The sequence below is a fragment of the Rousettus aegyptiacus genome, unplaced genomic scaffold (assembly GCF_014176215.1).
Source record: "Rousettus aegyptiacus isolate mRouAeg1 unplaced genomic scaffold, mRouAeg1.p scaffold_m13_p_5, whole genome shotgun sequence".
In the NCBI taxonomy this organism is placed as follows: Eukaryota; Metazoa; Chordata; class Mammalia; order Chiroptera; family Pteropodidae; genus Rousettus; species Rousettus aegyptiacus.
In genome coordinates, this window is record NW_023416308.1 from 39,435,037 (window position 1) to 39,451,542 (window position 16,506).

The following is a 16,506-nucleotide window of genomic DNA, read 5'->3' on the forward strand; positions in this document are numbered from 1 at the left end:
CCTGAAGTGTAGGTAGGGGTGTCCGTTAGTACCCTGGGCGGTAGAGCCGGTAGAATGTCAATTGGTCCCACGGGTTTTCTGGCAGCCTCTTTGCTATCTGTGTAAGTGTTCACAGTCTTGTTTTCACCCCATTGCAGAGCTTGAATCATTGCTACTAGTTCGGCCCTCTGAGCTGAGGTTCTATGGCTCAGAGCCTGTGCCCAAATAACAGTCTCATTAGTCACTACAGCTGCCCTAGTATACCTGATTCCCTCTGTGATGAAGCTGCTTTCATCTGTGAAAACAGTAGCTTCTAGATTTGGCCAGAGGTCGTCTATCAGGTTTGGTCGGGTACAGGTGATGTTCTCTAGGACCTCAAGGCAGTCATGTATGGACTGCTTGGGGTAGTCATCTGGTAGCAGGGTGGCCAGGTTGAGAGCAGCAGTTTTCAGGAACTGAATGTGGGGCTTATTGTTGCTAAACAGGACTTTAGTCATTTTCTTAATCTGGATGATATTAACTTCATCCCGGTTGTTGAAGATGCATGCGCAGGGCTACCTCAACTAGCTCAGTCAAATTCTTGTCTTTAAACCTTCCTATCCTTTGTTACTTTTTTTCTAATATCTGGGGCTGACTAACAAAATCAAGGTTTTATCAGAAACTGGAGATACCGATTGAGAACCTTCTTACCTTGTTCGGTGTTGGGGTCCCAAGGCGGATGGGTGTACGGGAGGACATGTTGAATATGATCTGGGTCTGTAGTGGGCTGTCCGTTTGGCTCTAACACAGCCTTGGTGCTCTCTCGCAGAATCCGTTCTTTTTCCTCTGAGGCAAAAAAGACCTGGAGAAGCTGTTGACAGTCATCCCAGATGGGCTGATGGGTAAAGAAAATAGTCTCTAAAGGAGAGATTAGTCTCTGTGGTTTCCCTGAGAAAGAAGGGTTTTGATGTCTCCAGTTATACAGATCTTTCCTGTTGTCTGAAATTCCAATTTCAATATCAAGACCATGTATTTACTCAAATCATAGCTATCTAATTATTGTAATAGTTTTATTGTCATGGCCCAAATCAGAGCCATGCCCTTTGCTTCTTTATAAGTTCTTTGTTTCTGAATAGTCAGGTCCGTTCTTGATGGTCATGACATACAATAATTTATAATAACTGAAATTATGATTGAAAGATATTGACAAATTTCTAGGAAATTTATACAATTTCCAAAACACTTGTATTAGTAACATGTATTTATAAAAATGTAACCTAAAGAAGTTTAAGCATCATTTATTATTTGACAATTCTCATATGATATAATATATCAAATAGACTGAATTAGCTTAACATTTCTCCTTTACAAAGTGACAAAACTAACCCTTTGAGAAGGGAAGTTTTAAAGTTATTTTGAATTTGTTATAATGCTATAAGATTTGATCACTTGATTAAATAGGATCACAGGTCACTATGAAATAATACTTAGTTATATATTTAACCAAAGTGATAATAAAAGATTTCAAAGGTAAATATGATTATATAAAAACTTAGCACTCTTAATGTTAAGAAGACTCAGTTTTTTAAATAAAGACTAGAAAGCACAAAAAATTATTTTGATAAGATATAGAATCTTTGTTTCCTAAGTGTATTGTTCACAGGTAAAGAAAAACCTCTTACAATCTCTTATTAGGAACAGACCAATAATTCAAACTCCAGTTTTGTGTCAATACACTGTTGATATTAAAGTTCATTTTAAAACCTTATGATAAATACATTTAACTTTAGCCAACTTGACTGTCTAAAACAAGATTCTCTCTTTCTCTTTTCCTTTACAACTTCATATGTTCACTTATGTTCTTGTCCTTTATTTTCCTCTCAGGATTTCTCTTCACAAACCTTCTACTACTTTTCTCATTCCTTCAGTTTGCCTCTTCTCACTCACTCAGAAATAACCAACTTTAAGAATAACTCCTTTCCTTCAATTCCCTTCAAAATAAATCTCCATACTTCATACCTTCTTTTGTGCCTCAAATGACCTTTAAATAACCTGAAACTATTTTAGGATAAACTTACTCTTCTTTTTCTTAAAAACACATCCTTCATATCTCAAAACACATTTTATTTTCTTTGCATACTTTGTATACAGAACTTTTTCTTTACTTGTATTATTCCTCAGCATTCAATAAATTAGCAAATTTATGAATATACCAATTTTATAATTTTTAAAGGCATATATTTTTTCATAGTACAATTTTAGGAAGACTTAATTTATCTATAACTGCTTATTTCTTTCTAAACCAACCAAAGCAGAGTTCTTTTACAAATCCACCTTTCCATAAAAATAAACTCTAACCCAAACCGAAGAACCAGTTAGAGAGGAGACTATATTCTGTGAACCTAATCAAATTCACGTTCAGTCACTCTCTAAACTCAAACCTACAACACAAATGCACATCCATCTCTCCACTATCCCTCAACGACATCCCTGCTTCTAATCTCTACTTACACAACCATTTTCGTACTGCTCTTCCCTGCTCTAATCTAAAATATAAAGAAGGATTAGCCTAGCAGGCCCCTATTAGCTTTTTTAACTCTTGTATTTTCAATATTAAAAACAAACTCACTTCTATCACTGGGTAAATTATTTAAACGTCCTGCACCTCAGTTTTTTCATCTGAAAGGCTATTTGCAGGTTGAGTGATCCCTCTGATGGCCACCCTGTTCCAAATGTGGGCCAATTTAACTGGCAGAACCTCTGGAGATCAAAGGGAGTGACGCGGGACCCATAACCTTGGGCCCACAGCCTGAAATCTTTGAAATTACTGAGACACTGCAGAGGAGTGGGTCTGGAAGAAGCTTGACCCATGGCAGTCGAAACAGCGGTGAAAGAAAATATGATACCTGTAAAAGTTAAAAAAGTTAGAGCCAGAGTCACGCATTCCCCCGGGGACCAGTCTGGCGGGGCAGCGGTAGCTAAACCATAGGAAAAAAAGAAGGATTAATAGGCCTATGAGGATAAGAAGAAGAATAAAGACCTGTGACATTCAGAGACTACAAATCCAAAAACAGACACTGGAGTGACAAAAGTGATGGACAAACACATAACAGGCAATAGACGCCAGTGCAAACAGACCAGTTCAGAAACAGGATCAGGATCTGACGTCTCAGTCCTTGACCAGACGAGGGAAGTTGTGCTGCATCCAGCATTCCACTAGTTCCTAGGGCCCACAGACAGACAGGTCTAAGCCAAGACTTAGACATACTCACCAGTGAGACTGATCCAGGCGGCTCGTGCCCAATTGTTACAGAATTGAACCTTTTGTCCACCTGCCCTCATGGGGGAGTCCACCTGGTGTCCGGGGCTGAGGAACGTCTCCCACCAGCCGTCCCCTGGACAGGGCAGGTCCTCGCCAAAGGTGGCCGGGGTCGCAGGTCTTAGGAGATCTTCCCCTCTTGGAGAAATCTCGCTGGGGCCTCCAAATGTTGTGGCACATTCAAATCTAAGACCCACGGAGCCAATTGAGATTAATTATGACCTTTTATTAGCCAGCCGGTGACTGACTCTCCCCACTAGACAGTCAGCCCCGAGCTTCCAGAGGGGATACCTTAAAAAGCCTCTAAACCCCCCTCCAGCAAGCAAGCAGGTTTACAGAAGCAGATGTTGGAGGTTAGTTTTGTTATCTATACGCTGGTAGCAATATTGTTTTATTGTTCTTCTTGGGAGCCTTGAGAGCTATTTTCTCCTAGGCAGCTGGCACCTGGAGATATCACTCTCTGCCCTGTCCTTGGGGCTGACTTACTGAGGAATTGATACCAATAACCATAACAACATATTTTCCAAAGTAGTCACGGTCGGAATAAAGAAGGGAGAGGTAAACAAGGAAGATGTTATTGAAATGCATTTTTACACTGTTACATTATGACTAATATTCCATTGTATATATGTACCACAGCTTCTTTAGCCAATCATCTATCATAGGACACTTCAGTTGCTTCCATGTCTTGGCCACTGTGAATAATGCTGCTATGAACATTAGTGTGCAAATATCTTTTCTGATATGGATTTTCAAATCTTTGGGGTAAATACTCAGTAGAGGGATTGCTGGATCATATGGCAGATCAATTCTTAATTTTTTAAAGAACGTCCATACTGTGTTCCATAGTGGCTATATGAATTTTCAGTCCCACCAGGAGCGTATGAGGGTTTCTTTTTCTCTGCATCCTCTCTAACATTTATTACTTGTCCTGTTGATTATAGCTATTCTTACAGGTGTGAGATGGTATTTCATTGTGGTTTTGATTTGCATTTCCCTAATAGCTAGCATGTTGAACATCTTTTCATATGTTTGTAGGCCATTTGTATGACCTCTAGGGAGAAGTGTCTGTTGAGGTTTTCTACTCATTTTTTGATTGGATCATTTGTTTTTTTGTTGAGTCGTACGAGTTCTTTGTATATTTTGGATATTAGGCCCTTATCAGAGGTGTGGCTTGCAAATATGTTTTCCCATTTGGATGGTTGTCTCTTTACCTTGCTGATGATTTCTTATGCCAAACAGAAGCTTTTTAGTTTGATAGAGTCCCATTCATTTATTTTTTCTTTTACTTTCCTTGTCTTTGAGGTCAAATTCATAAAATCCTCTTTAAGTCCAAGGTCCTTGAGTTTTGTTCCTATGTTTTCTTCTATGCATTTTATTGTTTCAGGTCTTATATTCAGGTCATTAATCCATTTTGAGTTAATTTTGGTGTGTGGTGATAGACAACAGTCTAGTTTCATTCTTTTGCAGGTGGCTTTCCAGTTTTCCCAGCACCATTTATTGAAGTGACTTTCCTTTCTCTACTGTATGTTTTCGGATCTTTTGTCAAAAATTATTTGTCCATATAAATATGAGTTTACTTCTGGACTCTCGATTCTGTTCCACTGGTTCTTGTGTCTGTTTTGCAGCTAATACCATGCCGTTTTGATTACTGTTACTTTGTAGTAGAATTTGAAGTTGGGCAGAGAGATACCCATAGTCTCATTCTTTTTTCTCAGGATGGCTTTAGCAATTTAGGTCTTTTGTCCTTCCAGACAAATCTGATGATTTGTTGTTCTATTACTTTAAAAATGCCTATGAGATTTTGATGAGGATTGCATTGAATCTGTATAATGCTTTAGGTAATATGGTCATTTTAACTATGTTGATTCTTCTAATCCAAGAAAACAGGATATCTTTCCATTTCTTTATATCTTCTTTGATTTCTTTTAATAGGGTCTTGTAGTTTTCATTATATAGCTCCTTAACATATTTCATTACATTTATTCCTAGGTATTTTATTCTTTTTGTTACAGTTGCCAAAGGAATTATTTTTTCCACTTCTATTTCTGATGCTTCATTATTAGAGTATAGGAACAGTATGGATTTTTTAACATTGATTTTGTATCCAGAGACTTTACTGTATTTGCTTATTGTTTCTAGTAGTGTTCTTGTGGAGTCTTTAGGGTTTTCTATATAGAGAATCATGTCATCTGCAAATAGTGACAGTTTGACTTCTTCATTTCTTATTTGGATATCTTTTATATATTTCTCTTGCCTGATTGCACTCACTAGGACCTCTAGTGTTATATTGAATAGCAGCAGTACCTTGTGCCTGATCTTAGAGGGAAGGTTTTTAGTTTTTCACCATTAAGTATAATGTTGGCTGAGAGTCTGTCATATATGGCCTTTATTATGTTAAGGTACTTTCCTTCTATACTGATTTTGTTAAGTGTTTTGATCATAGATGGATGCTGTATCTTGTTGAAGGCTTTTTCTGCATCTATTGATATGATCATAAAATTCTTATTTTTTAATTTGTTTGTGTGGTGTATCACATTAATCGATTTGCCCCTGTAATGAAGCCCACTTGATCATGGTGTTTAATTTTTTCAATATGTTGTGGTATTCGGTTTGCTAGTATCTTATTTAGGATTTTGCATCTGCGTTCATGAGAGATATTGATCTGTAGTTTTCTTTTTTTGTGTTATCTTTACCAAGTTTTAGTGTCAGAGTAATATTGGCCTCATAAAATGAGTTGAGAAGTATCGCCTCCTCTTTGATTCTTTGGAAGAGTTTGAGGATAATAGGTATTAAATCTTCATTGAATGTTTGGTAGAATTCACTGGCGAAGCCATCTAGTCTTGGACTTTTACATTTTGTAGATTTTCGATGATTGTTTCAATTTCCATACTGCTGATCGGTCGATTTAGATTTTCCAGTCCTTCTTGATTCAGCCTAGAAAGATTGTATTTTTCTAAGTACTGGTCCATTTCTTATAGGTTATTAAAGTTGGTGTTATATACTTTTTCATAGTATTTTTGTATTTCTGCGATATCAGTTGTAACTTCCCCTCTTTCATCTCTGATTTTGTTTTTTTGTGACCTTTCTCTTTTTTTCTTTTGTGAACCTAGCCAAGGTTAGTCAATTTTATTAACCTTCTCAGAGAATGAGCTCTTCGTTGTATTTATTTTTTCTATTTTTTTGTTCTGTTTTCAATTTCATTCATTTCTGCTCTAATTTTGATGATTTCTTTCCTTCTGCTGACTGTAGGCTTCATTTGTTCTTCCTTTTCTTGTTTTTTAAGGTGAAGCATTAGGTTGTTTATTTGGGCTCATTCTTGTTTTTGGACGTAGGCCTATAATGATATGAACTTTCCTCTTATGACCACTTTTGTCATGTCCCAAAAGTTTTGACATATTGTACTATCATTATCATTCATTTCTATGCATCTCTCGATCTCTCTTTTTATTTCTTCTCTGACGCAGTTATTCTTCAGTAGCATGTTGTTTAGGGTGATTATTGAAATATGACATCTTTTTATAGATTATGTTGTGGTTCTTCCTGATTTCTTTTTGCGGTTGATATCTAGTTTAAAGCATTGTGGTCAGAGAATATGACTGGTATGATTTCAACCCTCTTATATTTGTTGAGGCTATTTTCGTGTCCCAGCATGTGGTCGATTCTTGAGAATGTTCAATGTGCATTAGAGAAGAATGTATAAGCGGCTGTTTTGGGATGGAAGGCTCTGTAAATGTCGATATGTCCAGTTGGTCTAATGTGTCATTTAAGGATGTTATTTCATTATCAATTTTCTGTTTAGATGATCTATCTATATCCAACAGTGGGGTATTTAGGTCCCCTACTATGATAGTGTTTTGGTTTGCTTTTCCCTTTAGTTCTATTAGTAATTGCTTTACATATTTCAGGGCTCCCTGATTGGGAGCATAGATATTAATAATTGTTATGTGTTCTTGGTGCATGATGCCCTTTATCATTATGAAATGTCCCTCAGTATCTTTCTTTATCTTTTTTATTTTAAAATCTATTTTGTTCTATATCAGTACTGCAATTTTCTCTGAATGCCATTTGCATGAAATATCATTTTCCATCCTTTCATTTTGAGTCTACATTTGTCTTTGGAGCTGAGATGTGTCTCTTGGAGGTAGCATATGGTTGGGTTTTGTTTTTGGATCCATTCTGCCACTCTATGCCAAGTATTGGTGAGTTCAGTCCATTTACATTTAGGGTGATTATTGAAATATGACGTCTTTTTATAGACATTTTATCTTTCACTTTCTGGTAGCTTGGCGTTTTCATTGTTTCCTTGTCCGTGTATTTCTGTTTTCTTTATATTGGTTGGTTTTTGTGGGTTTTGCCTCTGATTCTTCTTGTTTTATGTTATATACTTACTTCAGTCCGACTCTGTGGCATGTGGTTACCATTACAAATATGAAAAATATATATGTATATATATATATACATATATATGTATGTATGTGTGTATATGTGTGTATGTGTGTGTATACAGTCTTTCATTTTCTTTTGTATGTGCCTTATCTCCTTTTCCCTTTGTGAATGTGGATCTTTGAATCCTCCCCTTTTAAGTCATTGTTATCTCAATTTGTTTCTATATATGCTGAATGTTCATTGCTATCTTGCTATAGTAATTCTCTTCTTATTTTTTAAGTTTATAATGCCCTTTTCTTAGTAAGGGTTGCACTCCTCTGTTCCATTTGCTTGATAGTCACTTTATTCCTAATTATGTATTTTTGTTATTGTTATTTTGTTTTAGCTGAGCTGACACCTTTCAGAATTTCCTGTAGTGCAGGCCTCGCAGTGGAGAATTCTCTCAGTTTTTGTGTATCTGAAAAGGTCTTAATTTCTCCTCCATATCTAATGGAGAGCTTAGCTGGGTACATTATTCTAGGCTGGTAGTTCCTTTCACTTAATAGTTTAAATATTTGATTCCATTCCTTTCTGGCTTGTAAAGTCTGCCCTGAGAATTCCGATGATAATCTAATGGGTTTTCCTTTATATGTTACCATTTTCTTCTCCCTGGCTGCCCTGAGAATTCTATCTTTGTCATTGATTTTTGATAACTTTGAATCACTGTGTCTTGATGAAGGCCTTTTTGGATTGAGATAATTGGTTGTTCTGTTGATTTCTTGAATCCAAGTTCCAGCTCATTCCTTAGATTTGAGAAATTCTCATCCACTATTTGTCTGAAATACTTTCTAGTCATTTCTCCTTTTTCTTGCCTTCAGTAATGCCCATTATTTTTATGTTTCTTCTCCTGATGGTATCAGCTAGTTCTTGTATTTCTCTTTCATTATTTTTCATTCTTCAGTTTCTCTCTTCTTCCTTCTAATTTATTTCTAGATTTCTGTCTTCAGTGTCACCGATCTTTTCCTCCATTTGGTCGACTCTATTTCCTAAGCATGCTATTTCATTTTTCAACTCTTGCAATGTGCTTTTTATCTCCAGAAGTTCTATTTGATTCTTTTTGAGAGTTTCAATCTCCTTGCTCTGCTCATCTAGCTGTTTTTGCAATTTCTGAAATTGTTGATATGACTCATTTCAGAACTCACTGAGTTGTTTCAGAAGTACCATCCCGAATTCTCTATCACTTAAGTTGCATATTTCTATGTCTATAAGCTCATTTTCTGGAGATTTTTCTCTTTCTTTCTGAGATGCCTAGTCACCTTGGTTGTTCATGGTGTTTAATAGACTATTTTTCTGCCTAGGCATTAATGGAAGTGTATTCTATTGTTTTTCTAGAAAGAAGATTTATTATATAAAGGTCTCTCTTTAGCCTGCTGCAAAGAAGGCACTTTTCTTTTAGTTTCCAGTAGGTGGCATCTAAGCCTCTTGGATCTCTGCCTTACCTAAAGCCTAATGTCTTTTATTTTCTTGTAGATTTTAATCACACTCGCTACTCTCAGTTTCAGTCCCTGTCAGTGTTAGCAACAGTTTTGGTAGTGTTTGCTCAGATTCCCCTGGGGCTCTGCAGTGATCTCTCTTGGAGGGAATGGGAAGAGGGGCCCTCTGGTTTGGGAGCTGGTGGCTGTAGCTCAGCCTCAGTTTTGCAACCAGGGCCAGTAGAAATTAACTGTTGTTTCTCTGTGGTCTTGTCCCACTTCTATGCTTTCTGCCCTAATGACTGAACCTTGCTGCATAGAAAAGTGCTAGCACTTCCAGGCAGGGCTGATCAGGGAAGTTGCCACATCTTCTCCCTCCCCCTCCTCCTATGGGGAGCTCTGGCTGCAAGAGGCAGCTTCTTTATTTGTCCCAGTCCACTGTCCGACACTCAGGTTTCTGACCTGTGGTAGCTCCTATGCGCAGACCCCATGCTCAGATGTGCTGGTGTGCAGTTTGGGTGTTTTTTGTTCCGTTTTAGATGTTCAGCGTATTATTCTTTCAAGGGGAGAGCCCCGGAGACATCTCTCACTCTGCCATGTTTTCTCTGGTTAATATATTACTTAAAGAAAGAAAGTCTTGGGTTAAGGGTCCCCTTCTTGACCCCCACCCCCCGTGACTACAATGGCCTTGCCTGGCCTAAAGTGATTTGCCCTTAGAGTGGACCAAGAAGAATGCTAAGCTTCAGTGATCCTTATCAATAACCAGAAGACCTGAGCCACAAGTCTCAGGGTAATTATCAGAATTAGAGGGAGAGGGACTCCTTCCCAGAGAAAGAAAAAAGAAATAAAATAAAAACCTCAGTAACACTTAATAGTGTAAAAAATTACTTCGAAAAGAGCAATTAAACATTCCATGGGTGCATTTAGTAAATAATGGCTCATATCAGTAAGGAGACATTCCAGGCAGAAAAAAATCTTAATAACATGAGTGGTAATTGTGCTTTAGTAATATAGTTTAAAAATTTTTTTTTACAACAAATAAACCTGTGCGGGAAAAGCCTCATCTCCCAGCAATAGCCAACTTTTATAAGGGCAGGGAAGAGCTGAACTGTAGCTTCAGTATTGTATAATTTCTCCCCTTAACATTAACAAGTATTTATTTCTCCCTCTCACTTTTAACATTGCAAACCTCCTCCAATCCATTCTACCTTTAAATCTACCATAAATCCTCAAGTGTGGCATTTTCGGTAGAGGAAAGAACTTCAGTTTAGAATCAGCCCAAATTGGGTTTGTATGTTGGCCTTGCCACTTATTAGCTTATAATTTTGAGTAAGTTATTTCACTTTTGTAGGTCTCATTTTTCTTATCTGTAAACTGGGACTAATACAACTCCTAGTGATGCAGGACAGGGCGAATTTCCCCAAGTGTGTGTGCATGTGTGTGCGCGGGGGGTGGGGGACGGGGTGGGGGGTGGGGGGTGGGGGGAGGCCAAGCCCAGCACCAAAAGAAAAAGAGGGTCCTTTGGCAGAGAGTGTAAAAAGAATTCAACACACAAGCCAAAGTTAGAGTCAAAAGGATAACGCTCCACAAACAGAATGTGTGGTCTTCTCTCAGAGGCCGAGAGTGAGAGGGATAGCGATGGAGACAGTGAGAGACAGAGTAAAAGCACTGAGAGAGGCAATGAGTAGGGGCAGTGAGAGAGACCCTGAGTATTCAGGGAATTCTATTTATCTATCATTCTTTAGGTCCCATTTCCTTTAATATGGAAATACAGTGAGGAAGGGGAAGAGTCTGTAGTGTGAAAAGGTAAGAATTTATAGAGTGAAAAGACTGCTGGCAGTTCCCAGCCTTTAATCCTTAGGTTCCCCATGGTTTTAGCCATAGGGAATGACTCTGTGGTTCCTGTTTCCCCTTCACAGGTGTGGGGAATGGGTTGTTAGCAATCCCAGTAGAAATCTTCCTTTATTCTGAAGGTGCCCTCCTGGACTGGCTGCAGGGCTGATCAGCATATTGCAGTCTTTGATTGTGACTCTATTAACGTTTTAATTCTCTCGCCTCCTCCCTATATCTCACTTTATACAATGCTAATGAAGTGAGAGATTGTGTGTAAAAAGCCTGGCTCTTACAAAGGCATTCAACATATGTTTCCATGGCTCCCCCTCTCCTGAAATAATAATAATAATAATAATAATAATAATAATAATAATAATAATAGCAGCAGCCTGGGATGAAGGACAGACCACTCTGTACATGAGTAAGGCATAAGTCATGCCCCAAACCTGAGCAATCCCAGTATGCAAGACAAATTTGCAGAAGGATCAACTGGCCATCTTTTAAACATTTCCCCCACTTTTCTAACAAATAAACAAGAATAGAATGCCAACTCTATGACAGTACTTATATATAGGCGCTGAGGTCAAATGTAGATGGACACATGAGGATGAAGTAGTATTAAAACTTAACTATAAATTAAGGTAAAACTTCTCTGAAATGATCAATTGTCAATGGGTTCCCAATCTTAGTGTGAAAAATATAAATCTATTTACAGACATTGAATACGCTTGCCTGCCTCCAACCCGTCCTCTATCCACTCCACCCTACACTTCACTGCCTATTCATCTCCCTTGATGTTTTACCCTCTTCCCCTCCCTCTGAAAAATCCTCAGTTCCAATTGGATATACTACCACACACACTCCTCATCACAGCTAATATTATCAATGTGATACATTACTAGCTTCTCAATTTGGTTCACATAGTCCCTCCTGCCGAAACCTCTCCTCCCTCTTCTCCATTTAGCTGTCATCAAACCCATCAGTGTTCAACTGGCTCTCCAGCTCCTAAATGGTGTTTCCAGCAGGTAGCACCCAAAGTGAACTCCCTTCCTATTGCTATCCTTGAGCAATGACTGTCTTTATCTTCATATTTGTACTTGGTCTCCCTGACTAAATAATAAATTTCTAAAAATGCAGAAATTATTTCTATTAGTGACATCCATTTGCACTTTCACTGACTTGCAACATCTATATATATATATATATATATATAGATAATAAAAAATAAATTCACATGCAACTTTTTAAGGATCTTATTTGTTGTATAAATAACGGCTCATGTGCACTGACATTTAACTCACATGAAGATAGAGAGAAAGGCAAAGATAAGAATATAATCATGATGAAAATTTGGAGATACAGATCTGATCAGGGTATCAGGGGTTAGTTGAAGATCTGCCGTTAGCATGTTTCCTAGAAGAAAACATAAACAGTAAACTCTTTGACATTGCTCTTTATAATATTTTTTCTGATATATTTCCTTGAGCTAGAAAAACAAAAGAAAAAATAAACAAATCAGACTATATCAAACTAAAAAGTTTTTGCACAGCGAAGGACAGCATGAACAAAAAGAAAAGACAACCTACCGAATGAGAGAAGACTTTTGTCAGTGACATATCTGATAAATGGTTAATATCCAAAATTTATAAAAAATGCATATAACTTAACACTAAAAAAAAAAATCCAATTTTAAAAATGAGTAGAGTACCTGAATAGGCATTTCTCCAAAGAGGACTTACAGATGGTCAATAGAATTGTGAAAACATGCTCCATGTCACTAATCATGAGAGAAATGCAAATTAAAACTACGATGAGTTATGACCCTCACCCGTCAGAATGGCTTTCATCGATAAGACAACAAACAACAAGTGTTGGTGAGGATGTGGAGAAAAGGGTACCCTTGTGCATCATTTTTGGAATTGCAAAATGGTACCACCACTATAGAAAACAGTATGGAAGTTTCTTTAAAAATTAAAAATAAAACTACCTTATGATCCAGTTGTAAGGTAAATGCATGACATGCTGAGAGAAGTTTTAAAAGCAAGCCTTTATTGGGAGAACACACCCGGGAGAGGTTCACTGGTCCTGAGAAGAGAGGGGCCAGAGAAGTCATGCCCTGGGGATGGAAGGCACAGTTTTTATGGGGTCATGTGGGGGTAGGGTATAGAATGGGGGAATGTTAATTGAATGTTAGGTGAGCATCCAGATTAGGGTGGTGGCGCCAGGGATCCAGGGTGGCCCCTTATCAGTTGGATTCCAGACTTCGATGTACAGCTGGAAGGTCTGGATTCCAACATCAAGCTGGGAAGTCTCCAGGTAGGCATCTGGCTGGCCCTTCCTTCTTCCCCCCTCCACCCCAACTAAACACCAGCAATTCCACTTCTGGGTATTTATCCAAAGAAATCTAAAACAATAATTTGAAAAGATAATGCATCCCTATGTCCACTGAAGCACTATTTACGATAGCCAAAATATGGAAGCAACTTGTGTCCATCAATATATTAGTTAAAGAAGAAGTGGTACATATGTACGTTGGCATATGTACATATGACCATATTACTTGGTCATAAAAAAGAATGAAATCTAACTATTTGAACAACATGGAGGAACATAGAAGGTATTATGCTGAGGAAAATAAGTTAGATAGAGAAAGACAAATACCATATGATTTCACCTATATGTGGAATCTAAAGAACGAAATAAACTTAAAACAAAATAGAAACAGGCTTATACATAGAGAACAAACTGATGGTTGCCAGATGGGAGGGGAGTTGTGGGGCTGGGTGAAAAAGGTAAAGAGACTAAGAAATACAAATTGTTAGTTACAAAATAGTCATAGGGATGTAAAGTGCAGCATAGGGAATATAGTTAATAATATTGTAATAAACATTTAAGGTGTCAGGCAGGTACTAGATTTGTCAGGAGATCACTTTGTAAATTATATAAATGTCTAGCCACTATGCTGGACACCTGAAACTAATATAAAATAATATTGAATGTCAACTATAATTTCAAAATTAATAAAATAAAATAAATTTAAAAATTAAAAACCAGATTTGGAAATTCTAAATAATGCCAAGTATATGACGGGTAGTTGTATATTACAGTATTTGGGAAAATATGAGAAATAATGCCTAGTATATGATGAGTAGTTGTACATTACTCTTTGGGAAAATATGAGAAAATAGCATATAATCTGATTTCGAAACTATGTCCAGTTCCAAACTTAAAATGATTTAATCTGTATGGTGTTAGAGACAGGCAGATGGAAATTTTTTTCAACCAAGAAATGTATCCCAAAATAAAATTCAAATTACAAAGAAATCACAGGGCAAAGCTGAAAGGTAAATTAAACACATTAGTAAGTTCACTGTCAAACTAGCTCTAAGTAGGAGAATAATTTACATTTTGGTTTCCTAAGGTAAACTCTTAAATGTAGGAAAGAGCCTGCTGAAAACCCAGTCACATGCATTTCCCGCTTTCTTGTGTTGGCCACATGCAGAAATAAGTGCAAGAAAGGTGGAAGCAGCAGATTCTAGAGGGCAAAAGTCATGTGCGAAATTGTTTCTTAAAGGCATGGAAAAAAATTACCACTAGCAGTAGAAGAAAGGAAAATTAACCCTCTTTTTGATAAGCTATAAATAAGGAGAGATACAGTTATGATTCCATTTTGAAGAGACCTGAGTGAGGTTTTGCAAGCTAAAGCCTTTCAAAGAACAGGCAAGGATGGCTATCTAAACAGCATGAAATGAAAGTAAAAGATCCTTCCCACTAATAAAAAGGAAGCTAAGATTTAATTAGAAATAATTTCTTAGAAATAATTTCTTAACTAGAAAAGGTAAGTAAAATACTTCTACATGGTATTTATATCTGTTTTCTATTGTATTGTATCTCATCAATTACACAAATATGACAGTTTTAAATAAATAAAACAATCTGAGCTATAAAAAAAAGTACATATTTTCTTTAAGGAACCATGTTTCTTTGCTCTGTTCACAGAAATGGTCTAAAAGCCACAACTAACACCTAAATAATGAACATTCCAAAACCCAGATTGTGTGTTCTCTAAATAGAATTTCCAACTAAAATAAACCATGCCTCTCTGGATAAATGCTGATTTCAAAGCTGGTACAGGAAACATCAAAGAAGCTCCTGGAAAATTCTGTTGTATGAGAAGGCAAAGAAGTTGTTATAGACCATAGCGGCTATGTCAAAAATATCCAGGAGCCTACCTGAATGATTTCCTACTGGCTAAAGATGGGATAATGTAAACATTATGGTAATAATAATCATAATAGTAACAACAACTACAATATCACATCAAATACTTTAAAATCCATTAGTTCGTAATGATACTAAAAAAGTAAGCAAGTAAAACCCAATGACCACCTCTGGAAGATGCTAAGGAACCAAGTCATGATTGTGAAAATTGGTAAAGGAGAAAACAAAAAGGAAAGAAACAAGTATTTATTCTGCTTTTCCTATTTAGACTGCTACTCAGGAAGTTCAGTTAAAATTTTAAGCAAAGTAAATTGCTACAACTAGATTATCACTATTTAGCAATCACTAGTAAAAAATGGATCCAATTTTGGACTAGAGCTTGAGGTGGCAGGACAGGCAGTTGAGAAGAGAAGATGGATGTAAACTGCCATAGAGCAAGAACAAGTTAAGAGTCTAGGAAGATGAACTGAAACTTGTGCCAGTCTATGTTGTCTCTGATGTTGACAGTGTGGTGTCCTGCAGAAGCCAGCACTAACATGCACAGTAGTCCAGATGGCGTAGAACCTGAAAGAGTATTGGGGGTAGTGGAGCAGCTACAGACTTGACTGCTGTCCCTGGCAAGAAAGGGATCTCAGAGACAGGCCACAACGTGTACAAGCTGCAGAATGGTGGCTTAGCAGCTGCTTTACTTCCTCCCTTCATGTGTCGCAACAATCTCTGTTGTGCCCATCCTAACTAAAACATACAAGAAATATAGTCCTGCCTAACCATGGGGACACATTACAAAACCACCACAGTCATCAATGACTGCTAAAACCGTTATTAGTCATTAATGGATGGGGGGGGGCTTCACAATCTAATGGATTCAACTGACACATGCTGCATCCATTGATAAAAATTAACATCACAGAAATAGAAACGCTATAGTCCTACAGGCGTATGCTTCCCAGTGTTATGTAATAGGAAGTACTCAACCATATCATAAAATATTCTTATTGCCCCCCCCAAAGTCACCTTTAAACTTGATCTCACCTCAGGATCCAATGACCAATGTACAGAAAATACAGGGGAAGAGGAAAATTTTAAATAACAGCACTGGGATGCAGTCAACCAAACCTAAATGTGATGGATTCCACAGAACTCTTATACTCAGCTTCTTCAACAAAGAAATTGCAAGGAAAACAATAGGGGCATAGATAAGTCATAGATAAAAGAGACTTGAGAAAGATATCAACCAAAAACAATGGATGAAATGTTTGAATCTTGAGAGCTTGTTTGGAGATTCTAGCAGGGGAGCCCAACTACTTGCATACCCTTAACTGAAGAACTGTCCTC